The sequence below is a fragment of the Ricinus communis genome, chromosome 8, assembly GCF_019578655.1.
Source record: "Ricinus communis isolate WT05 ecotype wild-type chromosome 8, ASM1957865v1, whole genome shotgun sequence".
NCBI lineage: Eukaryota > Viridiplantae > Streptophyta > Magnoliopsida > Malpighiales > Euphorbiaceae > Ricinus > Ricinus communis.
In genome coordinates, this window is record NC_063263.1 from 17130826 (window position 1) to 17149036 (window position 18211).

General features: G+C 34.1%; 1 pseudogene; it reads left to right on the plus strand.

The window, feature by feature from the left end:
* The first annotated feature begins 262 nt into the window (after positions 1–262).
* LOC8264028 lies at positions 263–3409 on the plus strand (annotated as a pseudogene).
* The last annotated feature ends 14802 nt before the right edge of the window (positions 3410–18211 follow it).

Sequence of the window (18211 nt, forward strand, 5' to 3'; positions counted from 1 at the left end):
AGTTCTAAAAGAGATGATAATTGCCAAAGTTAAATTTATCTGCAAAGCACATCCTTTGTCTCCATTTATTCCTGTGCAAATCCTTTCACTATAGCTAATTGGAGGAACAAATAAATAAAGTAAAGATTATTATGGAAAAGATACCTTAGCCATTTGGAATTTGACATAGCAATATTATGTTAGCATATATGCCTGTATGAACCCAGCTGCCATCAGTTTGCTATACTTATGCTGTTAATTGCCTCAACACATTTTGGGTATTATGGTATTGAAAACTTGGAAAATTGTATCCGCAAGTGCGGCCATCAGAAACATTTTCTTCTCCTCCATGCTGCTCCTCTTTTGCTACTCTAGTGCAGATGACTCTGCTGCCATGCTAAAACTAGCCAAAGAAGCCCTCAATCCTACTCCTCCTGGCTGGTCAAGCAGAAATGCAAACAACTACTGCTCATGGGATGGCGTCAATTGCGACTCCAATCATGTCATCTCCATCTATCTCAGCAAAAAGAATCTTTCCGGCTTTCTCCCTTCCGAACTATCCACTCTTTCGAAGCTTCAATATCTGTCTCTTGACCATAACAGGCTCTCTGGTCCTTTCCCTTCCCTTGGCAATCTTACTTACCTCAGAGAACTTTATATTGGCAGCAAGAATTTCAGCAGTATACCTGAAGACTTCTTTCAAGGACTTATCAGGCTGCAATCCTTCTTCATTGGCTATAATACAAATCTTGCTCCTTGATCTTTGTCTTCCAATCTAACTCAGTGCAGAAATCTAGTATATTTCAATGCACGACAAGCTAATATCATAGGCACTCTTCCTGACATCTTTGACTCTCTTCCCAGCTTGCAGCAACTAATCATATCTGAAAACAACTTGACAGGGCCTTTACCTGCATCTTTGGCCAATTCAGCAATTCAATTCTTGAACCTCGGTAATCAGTTAATCGGGTTATCAGGCACCATCAATGTGTTATCATCCATGACAAGGTTAACAAAGGTGTGGCTGCAAAGGAATCAGTTCACAAGTCCTATTCCAGATTTATCCGCATGCCGAAATTTGTCTGATTTTCTACTAAGTGAAAATCAGCTAAGAGGGATGGTGCCAGCCTCGTTAGTTTTACATCCAAATTTACAAAATGTTTCTCTGTCGCACAATAAACTACAAGGTCCAGCACCTAACTTTTCAAGAAATGTTAACGTAGATTTATATAGCAGCAGTAATAACTTCTGCGAGAACAAAATCGGAGCTCTCTGTGATCCTCAGGTCACTGCAACGTTGGAGATAGCAGGCGCTTTAGGATATCCAGATATAATGTCCGATTCTTGGAAAGGAAATGATGCCTGCAAGAACTGGTTATTCATTACTTGTAATGACCAGAATATAATTATTATTGTGAATTTTGGAAAGCTTCATTTAACAGGAACAATATCTACTGCATTTGCCAAACTCACAGGCTTGAGGGATTTATTTCTGAATGATAATAATCTGACAGGTCCAATTCCTGATAGCTTGACAAAGCTGACTCAGCTTCAGGTTCTTGACGTTTCCAACAATAATCTTCCTGGGAAAATCCCATCCTTTAGATTTTCGGTGAACTTAACCACTAAGCCAGGAAATCCTGGATTACTTGAGATAGATACGCCAAATGGTGGTAAGAAGGTATCACCGTTCCTCATCGCTGGAATATTGCTAGTATTCTTATTTTCATTTCTCTAGTGTTGTTTCTGTTACTCAAGTTTAATGTCAAGGGAAGACTCGGAAAATCTAGGAAAGTGAAGTTATTGGTTAATAATGCAGCAACTAGAAATGGCAGCGGCAGAGATGACCGCAGTGACTGCCACTTTATTCAGGGTGGAAATGTTATGATTCCAATTAATGTTCTTCAACAGGCAACTGATAATTTCAGTGAAAGTCGTATTTTGGGTACAGGAGGTTTTGGTGTGGTTTATGAAGGGGAAATACATGATGGGACAAAGATTGCTGTGAAGAAGATGGAAGCTAGAGCAATGGTTACACAGGGGGGGAATGGGTTTCAGGCAGAGGTTGCTGTGCTTACAAAAGTAAGACACAGACATTTGGTTTCTCTTTTTGGTTACTGTGTAGACGGTAATGAAGGATTTTTGGTTTATGAGTTCATGTCACAAGGGACTCTAGCACAACATTGTTCGAATGGCGTGAATGTGGATACCCTCCTCTTACTTGGAAGCAGAGGGCAAACATTGCACTAGATGTGGCACATGGAGTGGAATATCTGCACAAGTTAGTTCAACAGAGATTCATTCATAGAGATCTCAAATCATCATACATACTTCTTGGGGATGATATGACAGCCAAGCTAGGAGATTTTGGTCTGGTTAAGAATGTTCCTGATGACAAGTCCTCCTTGGAAACAAGAGTAGCAGGAACATTCGGCTATCTAGCACCAGAGTATGCAGGCAAGTCCAGTTAACTTATTAATTAACTAATAACTTAAAACTGTTAGGAGAGTCACTTTCGTACAGTTCTTATTTACACCGCAACAAATAAGAGGATAACACGTATATACGAGTATTTTATATTTTGGAATTAAATAATTGATACATAATTATTTAAAGTTAACGAATTTGTGTCAATAATCTATCAATTTGATATATAGGTGAGAGCATATACCTAAACTAAGCAAGAATTTTTTATCATTAATAATAGCTTAATACCTCTAATTTATTCTCACATTTTAATTAATGGATAAAGGGTAGTTAAATTTCTATCTTTAGAAACTTTTGTTGTATATTCTTTAAGAGGATGTTAATAAACCAATGTGGAAAATATGAGAGAAAATTAAAAAAGAAAAACTTTATTTTCCACACCTTATATTTATTTTCTATTTTGGAAAGAAATCTAAAAGAGAGATAAATGTGATAAGCGGATAAACAAAGAGTTTATCACCCATTTTGTTTTCCATCCATCCATCCAAATAAGAAGATGACAAGCAAGAGTGAATTCCACCCATTATTTTCCAGCCTTATTTTCTTTCCTCCTTATATGACTTCCCAACCATGGTACAAACATCTCTAACAATAATGACGACTTTATTTTCATACATGGTCATCTTCATCCCGCTGAAGATATATATGTACATGCTGCAATTTACTTGGCTTTTCCTATTTACTCTGTTCATAATCATGTGAATCAAACTATACAGCTACTGGAAGAGTAACAGCTAAAGTAGATGTTTACGAATTTTGAGTGATTTTGATGGAGTTGATCACAGGAAGAAGAGCTTTAGATCATACCATGCAAGATAAGGGATGGATGTTTGTCCATCTAGTCACTCGGTTCCGGCGCACTGTAATCAATCGGAAGAAAATCCCAACAGCAATGGATGAGACTCTCAATCCTGTGGGCAAGGAGACATTAGTAAGCATTTGAAAAGTAGATAAGCTTTCAGGGCAGTGCACTTCTCCTGAGCCACATCAAAGACCAGATATCAGTCATGCAGTCAACATTTTGGCACCTCCCACTGGCCAAGAAGCAAATAATAGAACTTGGAATAAAATATATTTTATAAGTGCAACTAAAGCCTTGTAATTAAAGAGAATACCAATTCATGCTTCCGATGAAAAATATGAGAGGATAATTGCAATGGCAATTTGTATTGAATTTTTTTTATTTTAAAAATAAATAATCAACTACAACTAGAACAAACAATATAAATAGACTAAAAACAAAACAAAAAAACAAACTTCCTAAAAACTGTAGGATAAAACATAGAACTAGCATGGGAAATAGAAGAAGACTAAGATCCATTAACAAAATTTCTCAAAACTGTAGGATAAAACATAGAACTAGCATGGAAAATAGAAGAAGACTAAGATCCATAAAATGTGAATCTTTGTCCATTAGAGCACACTTGAAAGCCAAGCTCTTCACTGGATAAAGAGGAATAAAGAAGAAAAAATGACTGCAACCAACTGCGGCCACAGCAGAACTGACCTTAACAGAAAAATGTTGTAGAACATAGGTTGAGGATAGGTCATGACTTGCCAATATGTTCAACACTCCCCCTTAAGCTTGGATCGAGGGAATTCCTAGAACCAAGCTTAGATAAAAGAATCTTAAATCGGGCAGAAGGCAGTGATTTTGTGAAGAGATCTGCGAGTTGTGCAGATGAACGAACAAAGGCAGTAGCAATGACCTTGGATTGAACTTGATGTCGGATGAAGTGGCAATCAACTTCTATATGCTTGGTGCGTTCATGAAAGACAGGATTGGCTGCAATGTGCATTGCCGCCTGATTATCACAGTGTAGAGTAATAGGTGCAGAGCTGGTAATACCTAGATCCTGCAACAAGACTTTGAGCCAAATGAGTTCACAAGCTGCAGATGCCATCGATCTATACTCAGCCTCAGCACTTGATCGAGCAACAACCGATTGTTTCTTGCTCTTCCATGTTACAAGATTTCCACCAATGAATGTGCAATAGCTTGTGATAGACTTTCGATCTATTTGATTTCCAGCCCAGTCCGAATCTGAGTAACCTTCAAGGATGCAATGACCATTATTATTCATGGTTAGACCTTGATGTATGTTGCCTTTGATGTACCTGAGAATGCGTTTCACAAGACTGAAATGGGAGGCAGTAGGAGCATACATGAAGGAACTCACCAAACTTACGGTGTAAGCAATGTCTGGTTGAGTTATAGTAAGATAAATCAGCTTGCCAACAAGCATTTGATAATCAGAAATGTTGGATACAATGTCTTCCTTTCCATTGATTTTAAGCAAACTAGGAAGAGGTGACTGTGCAAGTTTAGAGTCCTGCATATGAGCCTCTCTGAGTAGATCTGCAATGTACTTTCTCTGGTTTAGAAAAATCCCAGAGCTTGTATACTCCATTTCGATCCCTAAGAAATACTTCAAGGGGCCTAAATCTTTCATGGCAAACTTGGTCTGTAAGGAAACCTTTAGAGCTTGAATCTCTTCAATGCTATCACCTGTGATAATCAAATCATCTACGTACACAAGTACCATAAGTCTTCCAAGCTTTCCAGTTTGTACAAATAAGGATGAATCAGTAGTACAACAATTGAAACCAGAAGATAAGAGAACTGAACTTAACTTTGAGTACCAGGCACGCAGAGATTGCTTCAGGCCGTAGATGGCTTTATGTAGCTTGCACCCTAAGTCCGATTTCCCTTCTTGAGCATGACCTTGAGGAATTTTCATGTAAACTTCTTCCTCTAATTCACCATTTAAGAAAGCGTTCTTTACATCCATTTGATGTAAAGTCCACCCTGAGTTAATAGCGACTGACAGGAGCACCCTTATCGTGTTCATTTTTGCTACTGGAGCATATGTCTCCTTGTAGTCTACACCTGCAGTTTGGGTGAATCCTCGAGCTACAAGTCGAGCCTTATGATGCTCTACTGATCCATCTGCATTAAATTTGGTCTTGAAGATCCATCTAACTCCCACCGGTTTCTTACCTTTTGGAAGAGGTACAATACTCCATGTATTGTTTGAATGGAGAGCATCGAGTTCTTCGATCATAGCCTTCTGCCAAATAGGAGATGATTGAGCCTCATCAAAGGTACTTGGCTCGTTGACATTGTCTACTGTAGCAAGGAATGCACAATGGGCTGAGGAGACATCATTTGGACTTACTGTGGTAATTAAAGGATGTTTTGAAACATTCACCACATAATCTTGTAGTCTTGCAGGGGGCTTTCTGTTACGAACAGGATACCTCTTGTATATAGGTAACTGAGATTCAATAGGACACTGCTCATCATCAACTGCCCTTATGAAGTCATCTTCTTCTATTGCAACATTTTCTTCTTCAACTGGAGACTCAATAGCTTGACTCGAGTTGCACAACTCCTTTTGAGGTTGAAAAACTTGATATGGCACAGGGATATGGTGCTTACTATCAAACAACTACCCCTGCACCTCTCCTTCATCTGAGTTGTAGAAGTAAGATTGTTCATTAAATCGAACATCTCTTGAAAAAATGAGCTTCTTCAACTTAGGGTAGTAACAATTAAAACCCTTTTGAGGATATGAATACCCCAAGAACAAACACTTCACAGCTCTGGGATCTAATTTATCCCTATGAGTTGTGTGAACATGGACATAGCAAACAACTCCAAATATACGAAGATGATTGATGTTTGGCCTTTCTCCCTTTAAAATTTCAAGAGGAGATTTAAACCCCAAAATACGGCTAGGCAGCCGATTAATAATGTATGCAGCGGTTAGAAGTCCTTGTGACCAAAGCTTCTTAGGCACATTCGCCTCAATCATCATAGCTCGAGCCTTTCCCAATAAGTCTCGATTTTTTCTCTCGGACACTCCATTTTGTTGAGGAGTCTCAATACAACTAGTTTGGTGAGCTATTCCATTTGAATGTAAGTAATTAATCATTATCTTGGACATGTACTCGGAGCCGTTATCAGATCGTAATATGCATATATTGGCAGAAAATTGGTTTTTAACTAAGTTATGAAAATTTTCAAAACAATAAGGCAACTCAAATTTTAACTTCAACAAATATATAGAGGTGGTTCTACTGAAATCATCGACAAAAGTTACAAAAAACTTGTATCCATCAAAAGATTGGGTGCGTGCAGGACCCCAAATATCCGAGTGGATGATTTCAAACGCACGACTAGATCTAGAATAGGAAATGGGAAAGGGAAGACGAGTGGATTTGGACTTGAAACAAGTTTCACACTCTTTTGTGCCTTTGTTACAATCTGGAAATAAACTAGTTAAAACATGTTGAGATGGATGAGCAAGACGCAGATGCCAAAGCTGCTGAGAGTGCGACTGGTTTGCAGCAAGAAAACTTTTAGTGAGGCTATGACTGGTAGAAAGGTAGTAGAGACCGTTGAGAAAGAAGCCTCTACCAATAGCCCTCTTTGAAATTGACTCCTGAAATAAAACATCATTTTTTGAAAAAGTTACAATAAGTCCTAAATCATGTGTGATTCTTCTAACAGAAAGTAGATTTGAAGGAAAAGATGCAACATACATTACGTTGGAAGTCTTATTATTAAAAAAAACAAAACTGTCCTCTACCAAAAATTGGAACATGTTTTCCATTGGCAATGATAACACTTGGTTTTTCCTTAAATAAAGAAATATGTTTTAACATAGATGCATTATTTATAATGTGATCTGAGGCTCCCGAGTCCACAACCCAAATGGAATGATTTTTACTTAATTGTAAAGCAGTTTTTAAGGCTGTGATGATACCTGAAGCATCTTTTGGTGTAGCACTGTTTGAATCTGCTAGGAAGCCTACAAATTTCCCCAGCATGGCTTTGGTTTCACCATTGTCTCCTTTTTTTTTACTGAGAAATGCAGCAAAGTCATTCAGGATATTGAGTGGATTTGTAGTGAAGTCCACGAGTTTGTCACTGCTTGAACTTTCTCCAACAGAAGTCATATTTGCTTTTGAGGTATATAAAGCCTTGTTATTTTCTTTATATCCATTCTGTTGCTTTGGTTTGAGCTCGGGGTGCAAGATCCAGCACTTATCTTTTTGATGTCCAATCCCAGAATGACCAATATGCTCACAATGGGAGCATTTTAGATCAGGTTGACGTCCTCTATATGGCCTTTGTGTGTTGCTCAAGAAGGCTCTAGCTTCAGCAGGTTGTCCTCCCTCGACAACATTAGCAGTGGCATTATGATTCATAACTCTTCTATGTACCTCCTCACGCTGAATTGTATTGCACACAGTCTGAAGAGATGGTAGCTTTGGTGACATTATAAGGTGACTCTTGAGGTCATCATAGTCAGGTCCGAGGGCTGCTAGTAGCTGGAACATCTTGTCCTCCTCTGATCTATAAAGAATAATGGTGGAGTCAGTAGTATATAGCCGATAGAGGTCTAGCTCGTTCCACTTGGCTTTGAATAAGCCTAGGAGTTGAACAAAGGATCTGCTGCTTTGACGAAGATCACTTAGATCTTTCTTGAGTTGAAAAACTCTAGCAGCATTGTTCATATCCCCGAACATCTCTTTTACAGCAATCCATAGATCGAAGGAAGAGGTTGAGTAACTAAATATTTCCGACACTTTAGGCTCAATGGAGTTTAAGAGCCAGGACATGACCAATTGGTCCTGGGATAACCATGAACTGTAAGCAGAAGAGGAAGGATCAGGCATGCCATTTTCTTGATTGATAAAAATCAGCTTTGACCTGCCTCCAAGTGCAAGGTAACTGCACGGCTCCATGGGAGATAGTTGAGGTCATTTAGGAGGACAGAACTAAGCCTTTGGTTGGGATTGGAATCTGGAAATTCTGGTCTGGTGGTATGTGTTTGGGAGTTACTTGACTTTCCATCATCACGTATGATTGAAGAGTCAGTCATGATACTTCAATGGATGAGAATTTGTATGAGAGGGTAGATGAAATGATAAAGGGAGTAGCAGGTCCAGATAGGAAACTACTGCTCTGATACCATGATGAAATACATGAGAGGATAATTGCAATGGCAATTTGTATTGAATTTTTTTTATTCTAAAAATAAATAATCAACTACAACTAGAACAAACAATATAAATAGACTAAGAACAAAAAAACAAACTTCCTAAAAACTGTAGGATAAAACATAGAACTAGCATGGGAAATAGAAGAAGATTAAGATCCATTAACAAACTTCCTAAAAACTGTAGGATAAAACATAGAACTAGCATGGGAAATAGAAGAAGACTAAGATCCATAAAATGTGGATCTTTGTCCATTAGAGCACACTTGAAAGCCGAGCTCTTCACTGGATGAAGAGGAATAAAGAAGAAAAAATGACTGCAACCAACTGCGGCCACAGCAGAACTGACCTTAACAGAAAAATGTTGTAGAACATAGGTTGAGGATAGGTGCAGTCAACATTTTGGCACCTCCCACTGGCCAAGAAGCAAATAATAGAACTTGGAATAAAATATATTTTATAAGTGCAACTAAAGCCTTGTAATTAAAGAGAATACCAATTCATGCTTCATTAAAGAAATTTGGCATTTTAAAGGGAAATGAGCTCAGTTCTTTTCTCTCTCTTTTTTTTTTCTTAAAAAAAAAAAAAGACTTTTCTGAATGTGTTGCCACTCTGGATTGGTCATAGGGAAATACTAAATGTGCTAGAGTAATTTGTAATTTAATTTATGTGGGACAGAAATAAGGATAGATTCCAAGTAAAATCATAGTGAAAAAAACAGTACTTTTAAAAAGGACAGACTTAAAAATTGCCAGCTTAAGTATGAACAGGAGCAAACAAATTATGTCCATGTTCTTCAAGCATTATGCAAGAAACTCAAATAATTTATCCTGTCTTTATTATTTTTCCAAATATTCCATAGGCTTGAAAACAAAAATTCATGTACCTTTTATCTTGTTTCTTTATCTTGGTTCATACCCGTATCAAGCTCTTCCGATTTGGAGTTGACGTTAGCAAAGTTTTTAGCCAGTACCAATCTGCCGTTGACTAGCTCAAATCAACTGGTTCGGATGTATCTGTATAATGTTCTTGGCCATCTGGAAAGAGCTTTCTGCAAGTGTAAACTTAGAAAACATCTCTTGGCTCTCCATCGATCTTCTTGCTTTTTTATACAATCATCGCAGATGATGATTCTGCGGCCATGCTAAAACTAGCCAAGGCCCTCAAACCAAGAATCTAACTGGCTACTGCACTAGGGATGGTGTCCAAAGCGATTGCAACCGTGCCATCGCCATCTACATAACCCGAGGGAAGACAACCCGCTGTCATCCTGCCTCTGAACTTTCTTCTTCATAGCTCCAACACCTCTTTGAATCATAATAAATTTAAACTCCCAGGTCTCCTGCCTTCTCTTGCCAATCTTACGTGGCTTAGATAACTATATAATACTGGTCATAACAAATTCATCAGTACTATCCCACAAGGCTTCTTTCAAGGAACCGTTAGGTTGCAAGTCTGTTCCATTCTTGACAATATCAAAACTTGCTGCTTGGCTTCTGCCGTTACTGATCTAACTCAGTATGGCCGTCTGCCATCTTTCGATGCAAGCCATGCTAATATCATGGAAACAATACCAGACATACTATCATCCCTTCCCAGCTGCTTGCAGAACCCTTTCTTATCTGCCAACCAACAATTAATTTGACAGGGACTTTACGAGCATCTATGGAAATTTCAGAAGATTCCAGTTCTTGCAGCTGAATGATCACGAGACCGGGTTATGGGGTTATGCGTGAATGGATTTTCTTTAGTAGACTTTCTGGAAAACTAATGATCTTGGTACAAGATATCTTCAAAGCACTCATCTTCTTCCGACAACTCCACATATTTTCGTGCTTTTTCCCATTTTAGGGTAGTGTTGACTTGAAAAAGTTATAAAAGAAAAAAAGAACTTCCCGCTATTGTAATTTAGAAGGAACTTTTAACACTCACAGGCTTAGAACTTGAGATCCTTCCACTGATCAAAGTATTGCAAATGGAGAAAGGTCTTAAATTCACTGCAAATCTGCAGTAACTTAAATTCTCCTGCTATTACAAATGGTGGAAAGGCTTTAATTCAGATAACTTTTCCGTGAATTATATGGTAACTTTCAACCACTCAAACATTCTTTCTATATTTATTTCTTCTCTTCCTCTTTATATAAACAGTCATTTTCTCATTGCAAAAATTCTTCCTCTTTTGCTTTCTCTCTTTCTTTTAGTAGATGTTCATTTTCTTTACAAGTTAAGTTTAATAAAATATCAATGTAAAATTGTAATTTAATTAGCAAATTATAGGAATTTATTAGTACTAAATGTTGGTAGGAATGTTGCTTTAATTAACTCTAAATTTTGTTACATAGTTATAGCTTTTAGTTATATGTTTTTGCTTCATTTTATTAGTATAGTTATAAGATATCGCTATTAATTAGGCATCACCAGGACAACCCGCCAAGGCTCACTTGTGGAGTCTGCAAAACTCCATTTTCCTTTTCTTTCTCTTTTTTTTTTCCAATTTTCTGGTGGGACAAAATGAAAGCCTTATTTGCTTGACGTAATTATGTTATGCAAAACTTGTGAAATTTTATAATAAAATTGACTAATAATTTCAAAAAGTATACTTGAAGAGATGGATGTTATTTCAACTAAATTCAAAGTTATTCAAAAATATAAAAATAAAATATATGAACTTTTTTTAGAAATCAAGCAAGAGGACTATAACTATTCCAAAAAAGAAAAGAAAAGAAAAGAAAAGAAGCATTTCATTGCCATTTCGAAAATCATTTGCAGGAATTCAATTGAATTTGCAAAATCATCTTAGTTGTTACATGCATGATTTCATTCAATTCAAAATGGCTTTTAAGATGCCTTGTTCTTTTAGGTTAGGAAGATAGATTTAATTTCCACAGAAAATAAGTACTTTGAATATGACTGGTTCACTGACTTGGTTTCAAATATTAAACATTCCAAAAGAAGGATATGCAGAGCTAGGGAAGGAAAAGAATATTATCATTAAACATGAATAAATAGTTCATTAAGGATATGCATAGCTAATACTAGCAGACAGAGGCTTGTTTTGTATACACATTCAGGGCCAACAAGAATAAATGTCAGAACAAGCTTATATACTCTTTAACATGCCAAATATTGCTTGATTGAGGTAAAACATTAACTGTAACTAGGTTAGTTGCTAGAAATTTATAGATTTCCATTGTCAAGTTAAAATACTATAATTAACCATTCCTTTTAGCTAGAAACAAACTCACCCATTTTTAGGTTTTTAATTCCCAACAAGTAGTTGGATCGATCATTCCAATAAGCTTCAAGCCCCATATACAACAAAACCTTATCCCACTCATCGAAAGCCTCAAGCTCCATGTTTGATAACTGACCTTTTATCCAGCCAAACTGAGAAGGAGTAAGAAGATAAGAAAACACCCTGTATTATATTCATGTTTTTCTTTTCAAAATTTATAGGTATCATAAATAGGAGATAGGGGTAAGCAAAACTAACTGAAATTGAAAAACCAAACCATATCTATTGGGTTGGCTTAGTTATTTTTAAATATTAGCTTGATTCGGTTTTTCTCAAAAGAATACAGTTACAATAGAACTGACCAAAATATCTTAAACATCTAAAATATTATTTACTTGTTTATTTAAATAAAGAAAAATCAATTTAGTTAATGCTAAATATATATTGATTTATATATTTAAATATTGTCTATCATTGTTTATCTTGAATAAATATCTTATATCTTTATTTATTATATAGAAATATCTATAATTCAAATTATTAAAAAAAATCTAAAAAGCCAAACCGATCAACCGGACTGAACCAAACTGAATTTTTCAGTTCTTTCAGTTGGGTTATAAATAATATTTTAACTTAGTTCAATTAACAAAATTTAAAAAATTTTGTTATTCGGTTTTTAGGTAAAACCGAGCATTGCTCACTCCTAATAGGAGACAACAAACGCTTCTCTCTCTTCTTATAAAACTATACTTATCTTCCTTTCAATTTGTAAAAGAATGGATGTTGATGGTAATTTATGAATGTATATGAGAACTTGGATAAACCAAAACCCAAGAAGATGTTCATGTCAGGTGAGAGCGGAGGTTGTCAATATTTTAGGTGGATCGATTCTCCTATGTGCAATTGGACAAGACAAATTCCTTCTTGTTAAGGAAGATTTCTAATGTTGAAGATGAGATGCAAAGAAATTAGAGGAGGGACAAATGACTTTGGATATAGGTAATTTTTCACTAATGGTATCATTATTGGTGTCAGGTCTAGTGACTCTTGGAGGTATTTTGGTTGCTAGAGCCAACTTATGTTCTAAATATTAAAAAATAATATTATTTTAATAGAATAATATTATTTTATTTAGATTGAATGAGAAATTATATTAAGACATAACTTTAGCTTATGTCTTTTAGGAGAGTCATGTCTTTTAGATAATATCTCTTAAAAGAGTCATATCTTTTAGATAATATCTCTTAAAAGAGTCATATCTTTTAGATAATGTCTCTTAGGAGAGTTATGTCTCGTCATAAATCTCGTATACAAGACTTTTTCTAACTATTTTTTCATTACTTGTTTTACCTTTCTTTTTTTTAAAAAAAAAAAATCTTCATCTTATCTTTGAGAAAGTTAATTTTGTTAATTGGCATTACTTATAAATTGGAGTACTACTTTTACAAGAAGAATTTGTTGTATTCTCAGAGACAATTGTTATCGAACTCCTGGGCACAAGTGGAAAACAAATCTATCTTAAGAAAATAAAGTAATTCTACCTTCTGTTTGATTACAGGTTTTTCTATACAATTTATTTTTTAAAATTTATTATTTATGTATTATATAATAAAGTATATATTAGTTTTGTCTTACTATGAGTATTTTATTTAAATTTTAATAACACCAAAATACAATCTTAAGATAAAATTTTCTTCGATTTGATCTCACCGCATTATCTTTAAATTGTTGCTGTATGGTTCACACATAACATTATAGTTTTTTTCCTTTTTCAAGTTTAGAAAGTGCCAATGGTTATACAATAGGATTATATTATCTTTTAAGATAATTTGCTTATAAAAAAGAAAAAGAAAATTATGGTATTGGAAACATATTAATTCAACTGTTACTTGAAATGATTATTGGAAACATATTTGATTTTTTTTTGTTAAAATGAAATAAATATTTAGGACCGCATGTCCATAAATTATATATATAGGTTTATATTTATTCTGTCGAGTGTGATTTTTTTAATTATTTTAATTCTTTATCATAGGTTCTATTCTTGTATTGATTTATTAATCTGATATCATACATTATAGTTTATTTTTAATGTTTGATTTGATTATAGAAATGGTCCTTAATCCTACAACATCTATGATATTAATTTGGTGAAAAACAAAAGAAAAAAAACTCAATGGGTTGGACTTCAAAAGATGGCAACAAAAAATACTTTCTATTTAACAACTTTGAATTTGGTTAAGGTGTTAAAAGAAGATGAACCAAAAGCCAAAGAAGGTGATGATGTGCAAATAATTGTTGTTATTGGTGCTTGGAAGCAATCAGATTTTTTGTGTAAGAATTATATTCTTAATGGCTAGGATAACACATTGTATAATGTGTTTAGTCATATTCCAACAACCAAAGAACTTTGAGAGTTCTTGGAAAAGAAATATAAAACAAAGGATGTTGCCTTAAAGAAATTTGTAGTGGGTAGATTTCTTTGAGTATAAAATGGTTGACTCCAAGAGAGTTATGAATCAAGTTTAAGAGTTGCAAATTATTCTCCATGAGATGCATGCTAAGAAAATGATTCTAAGTGAATCTTTTCAAGTTGCTGCAATTATTAAAAAATTATCACCAGCTTGGACGGATTTCAAAAATTATCTCAAGTGAAAAGAGATGGGATTCGAGGATGTCATTGTAAGGTTGAGAATTGAGTAAGATAATTAAGATATTCATAAAAGATTAAGAAATGCACATATGGAGTCTAAAGCTAATCTTGTGGAGCAACAACCTAACAAGAAAAAAAAATTCTAGGAACAACCAAAAGGAAGGTAATTCTAAAAAATTTAATGGCGATTGTTATGTTTGTAATAAGCAAGAACATAGAGCCAAGGATTGCTGGTCCAGAGGATAAGCCAAAAAGGGATAATCAAGCAAATGCCAAGTGCATATAACTGAAGAAGATAATATTTTACTTGGATTTTCTGATCCTATGCTTTTAGCTGTGGTTTTTGAAACAAATTTGTTAAATAACCCAAATGAATGGTACATTGATACTGGAGCCACTTGCCATATTTATTATGAAAGAAATAGCTTTTTTACCTATATTGAAGTCATTAGTGGAAGAGACTATATATGAACAATTCATCCAAGTCAAAAGTATTAGGCCTTAGAAAAGTGGTCTTAAAAATAACTTCTAGCAAAGAGCTTGTGCTTAATGATATACTTCATGTGCCTAACATTCACAAGAATCTAGTATCTAGCTCATTATTAAGCAAGCATGGGTTTAAGTTGGTGTTTGAGTTCAACAAGTTTGTATTCACCAAAAATGGCATATGTATGTAGAAAAAGGGTATATGAAATATGGCATCTTTAAGATGACTGTAATGAATGTAATTCGTGATTTTGGTAATAATAAAACCACATCTTCTGTTTATTTAATTGAGTCTTCTATATTATGGCATAACATATTAGGCCACGTACATTATAATTCATTAAGAAAATGAATTTAGATTTACTACCTAAATATTATATTGATCATAATATTAATTGTCAAATATGTATGGAGGAAAAAATTAACAAAAGCTCCACTTCATACAGTTGAGAGGAGTTTAGAATCTCTAAATTTAATTCACAATGATATATGTGATCTTAAGTTTGTGCAAACTATAAGTGGAAAAACTATTTTAGTGCTTTTATTAATAATTGCACAAGATTTTGTTATGTGCATTTGCTAAAAGGTAAAGATGAAGTTATTGAGGTGTTTAAGCATTATAAGAATGAAGTTGAAAATCAACTTGGTAAAAGAATAAAAGCAATAAGGAATGATAAAGGTGGGAAATATGAATCACCTTTTATGGAATTTTGTTCTGAACATGGCATTATCCATCAAACAACTGCTCCTTATTCACCTTAATCTAATGGTATTGCAGAGTACAAGAATCGAACTTTAAAAGAAATGATGAATGCAATGTTGATTAGTTTCGGTTTACCTTATAATTTGTGTCATTCTAAATAAAATACCATATAAAAAGAAAGAGAAAACTCCATATGAATTATGGAAAGGAAGAAAATCTTCCTATAAATACCTTAAAGTGTGGGAGTGTTTAGCTAAAGTAGCAATCCTAGATCCCCAAAAGGTCAAGATTAGATCTAAAACTGTAAATTATATATTTATTGGTTATGTTCCTAATAGTAGTGTATATCAATTCTTAGTATACAAGTCAGACATTTCACATATACATGATTATACTATTATTAAATCTAGAAATGCGTCATTTTTTAAGGACATCTTTCCATAAAGGTGTACTTGAGATGAGTTGTAACAAACAAACTTATGATACGGCTTTGAATAATCTTCAAAAAGTTAGTGAAGATGAACCAAGACATAGTAAAAGGACAAAACTAACTAAATTGTTTGGTCCATATTTTCTAACATTTTTGTTAGAAAATGAACCTAAGACATTCAAATAAACAATGTCTAATCCAATAGCGAGATTGAATCCATTATGCAAAATTATACTTGGGACATAGTGGATTTACCTTCAAGTATCAAGCTACTAGCATGCAAATGGATTTTTAAGAAAAAAATTAAAACCTGATGGTTCAATTGATAAATATAAGACACGATTGGTAGCTAAAGGATTCAAGCAAAAGGAAAGTCTTGATTTATTTGATACATATTCACCCGTGACAAGAATAACATCTATAAGATTATTAATTGTTATAGTAGCACTATATGATCTTGAAATACATCAAATGGATATTAAAACTGCTTTGTTAAATGGTGAATTAGAAGAAAAAAATTTATATGGAACAACTAGAAAGATTTATTGTTCCTGAAAAAGAAAAGATTGTTTGTGGACTTGCTAAGTCATTATATGGCTTAAAACAAGCGCCTAAATAATGGCACATTAAATTTGACAAAGTAATAGTGTCAAATAGTTTTAAAATAAATGAATATGACACATAAAGGTTATATACTAGTATGTTTATACGTGGATAATATGTTAATCATTGGAAATAGCATTGAGCTAATAATGACTAATAAAAGGATGTTAACTAATTATTTTGATATGAAAGATATGGAGAAGGCATATGTCATCTTAGGTATTAAAATTTCTAAGATATTTACAAGACTAGTTTTATCTCAGTCACACTATATTGAGAAAATACTCAATAGGTTACTTGATAAAGATGAAACCCTTGTAAGAACACCAGTAGATGTAAATGTATATCCAAGTAAAAATAATAGTGACCCATATCTTACTTAGAATATTCACCTATAATAGGCAGTTTGATGTACCTTATGAGTTGTACACGTCTAGGCATATAGCCTATGCTGTGAATAAATTGAGTAGATTCATTAGCAACCCAAGCAAAGACCATTGGAAGGCTCCTGTAAAAGTTCTTAGATATATAAAATATACTCAAGATTATGGTTTGCATTATATAAGGTACCTTGTACTAGAAAGTTATAGTGATGCAAACTAGATATCTGATTCTAAGGACTCGAAGTCTACAAGTAGATATATCTTCATAGTTGGTGGTGCAGTAATTTCATGGAAATCCTTAAAATAAAATTGTATAGCCAGATCCACAATAGAATATGAGTTTATAGCTTTAGATAAAGCTAGAAAGGAAGCAGAATGGTTTAGAAATTTTTTAGAGAATATTCCATGTTGGCCAAAATCTGTATCTGCAATAAATATACATTGTGATAGTTAATAAGCTATTTGGCGGAGCACTGACTCAAACTTATAGTTTTAAGTCTAGACACATATGTTGTAGACATAATACTATTAAGCAATTACTTAAGAGTGGAATTATATTCATTGACTATAGCGAATCTACTTACGAAAAGATTGTCTAGAAATCAAGTAAATAATTTGTCAAGGAAAATGTTGACTGGAGATCCTAAGATATAAGTTCAAAAGAGACAATTAAACTATATAAACTTAGTAAAAGAAATTTAGAGCTTACTAGTTCTACCAATTTCTATGATGAGAATTGCTTTATGAAATGTGTTCTAGGATAAGCTATGCTTTTAATGGTTCATAAAAGGATATATGGATCACCTATATGAAAGTAAAATTGAGGCCGTTATGAGAATTTTAAGGCTGAATTCTTTAAAGCATTCATGAAACTAGGAGTTGTTCAGGACCAAATTGGGCACAACTGTGAGAATTAAACAATATTCTAAGCTATGGTGTATAAATACTATTGTCTTAATTTACACCAACGGTTGAACAATTCAAGACATCATGTTCACTGGTTAACCAAGTAATAAGGTTCAAAGCTAAAAGCTACCTTGCGCAATGCAACATATTCTCTCAAGTGTTTGCATATTGTTGTGTACTTGTTCTTTCAATTTCCATTCATATGGAGAATTGTTAGAAAATAATATTATTTTAATAGAATAATGTTATTTTATTTAGATTAAATGAGAAATTATATTAAGACATAATTTTGGCTTATGTCTCTTAGGAGAGTCATGTATTTTAGATAATGTCTC